General features: G+C 42.3%; 1 pseudogene; it reads right to left on the bottom strand.

Moving 5' to 3' along the window:
- Nucleotides 1–1,502: 1,502 nt before the first annotated feature.
- Nucleotides 1,503–1,599, bottom strand: LOC122096344 (annotated as a pseudogene).
- Between the last annotated feature and the right edge of the window lie 236 nt (nt 1,600–1,835).

Raw genomic sequence — 1,835 nt, forward strand, 5'->3', positions numbered from 1 at the left:
GATTAAGTGTGTACACAATGGGGGATAGGGTCTACTATTTAACTATGGGTTAATCAGGATGTGCAGGACAAGAGTTAAGTCACATACAGAAGAACAAAAGAAAGGAAAAGGTGAAAAGGATAAGAAAGGGAGAAAAAAAAAGATCAGAAGTTCAGTAGAGCTAGACAAAAAACAAAAAGATAATTAAGAAAGAAAAAGAGAGAGAAGACAAGAAAAGAAAGGAAAACGTACATTCATGTATTCCTAAAATAAAAATTATAAGATGGAAAAAAGTTACTGGAAAACAATTATTTTTTCAAAAAAGGCAAAAATTAAAGATTAATAAAAATTTTAGAAAAGGAAAAAAAATGTTTTATATATATAAGGTACCAAAAAAAAAGAAAAAAGAAAAGAAGAAAAAAAGTTCTTTGATTTTTTTTTTTGATTTTTTTGGGAGGGGTGGGAAGAATCCTGTATCTCCCTTTTGTCTGTAACCAGCCTCTTGTTGGAGTCTCTGGTCAGCTTGAGGTCCTGTGGCTTGATTGGTTTCTTAAGTCAGTTTGTTCGAACAGGCAGACAAAAGCTCTGCTTTACCCAAGATTTTGAGATCCCCCTCCCAGGTTAGTTTAACGGGAGGGTGATCTGCTTTGAGAATCACAAAAGAGGGGTGATGAGGCTAGGTTCTGGTAGAGTTGAGGCCTTTCAACAAACAGTCGCTTTTCCCTGGGGCTATTTTGTGAAAAATTCACAGAGCCCACCCTGGAGCCATTCTCAGGGTTTCTGTTTTTCAATTGATTGTGGAGGCTGCTAGAGGGAGGGGCAGCCTCTGGCTCTGGTTACCCAGTGAGGACAGCCACTCCAATGTCTGGTGCCTGAACTGGGTGACTTTTCCCTGGATGGAGCTGAGTCTGTCAGGTCACTTCGCCGTTAAGTTCTTGTGACCTGTTAAATGACTCGTTTTATTCCAAGGCCTGAGTTGGAGCTAGCAGCTCCTCCGAGCTTTGTCGGTATCCAAGATGGAGATCACCGGTGCTGGGGGGGGAGGGGTGGCCTTCCCTCCTCTGCTCCCTGAGAAGGAGTGAGGACGTTGGGCTTCTACTCACGCCGAGTCTTGGATCCTGGGTCATCTCTGGTCTGCAAACTGCAGGATGAAGATGTCCGCTCCTTGTCGGTTCTTGCTGGTGTTGAGTAGAATCCTCTCGCCCGCTGCGTCTGGCTCCTTTGTCCCGGACTCTCTGTGTGAGCACTCAGGTATGGCCGCGGCTGCAGTCGCCGCTGCAACCCTGCCGCCGCCGCAGCGGCTGCTGGCAGGCGCTCAGATGTGTCTCCTTGTCTTGGCTTGCCCTCTCTTGTCTAACTCTCTGTCCTGTGATGGCACACTTGGTGTGATTCTCTGGCTTAAGACTGTTCACTGGAACTCTAAAACTGCTTTCTATGCGAGAGCTTGTTCAGATTCCAGCTTCTCCTCCGCCATCTTCCCGGAACTCTCATAACTGTTTTTCATTTCTTGCATCTGAAGAATGAAAAATATGGAATACTTCACAAATTTTCATATCATCCTTGTGCAAAAGCCATGTTAATCTCTGTATTGTAATTCAGGTAGACATGCTGCTGAAGCATGTAGTATCTTCTAAATTTACATAGTTAATGATGCAAACTTAAGATAGGCATATATCCTTGGTTGCCTATTTGCAACCAGGAAACATATTGTTCCCAAATTTGCTATTCATCTTATTTCTGCAAAATTCTGTGTATGGTGGAAAAAACTTATATTGTTTGTTCAATTGCTCACATTTGCAATTTTTTGTCAATAACTATTTTAAGTCTTTTTCATTTGAAATTTGATCATACTTTGA

The sequence above is a fragment of the Dipodomys spectabilis genome, unplaced genomic scaffold, assembly GCF_019054845.1.
Source record: "Dipodomys spectabilis isolate Male_0828 unplaced genomic scaffold, ASM1905484v1 ptg000368l, whole genome shotgun sequence".
In the NCBI taxonomy this organism is placed as follows: Eukaryota; Metazoa; Chordata; class Mammalia; order Rodentia; family Heteromyidae; genus Dipodomys; species Dipodomys spectabilis.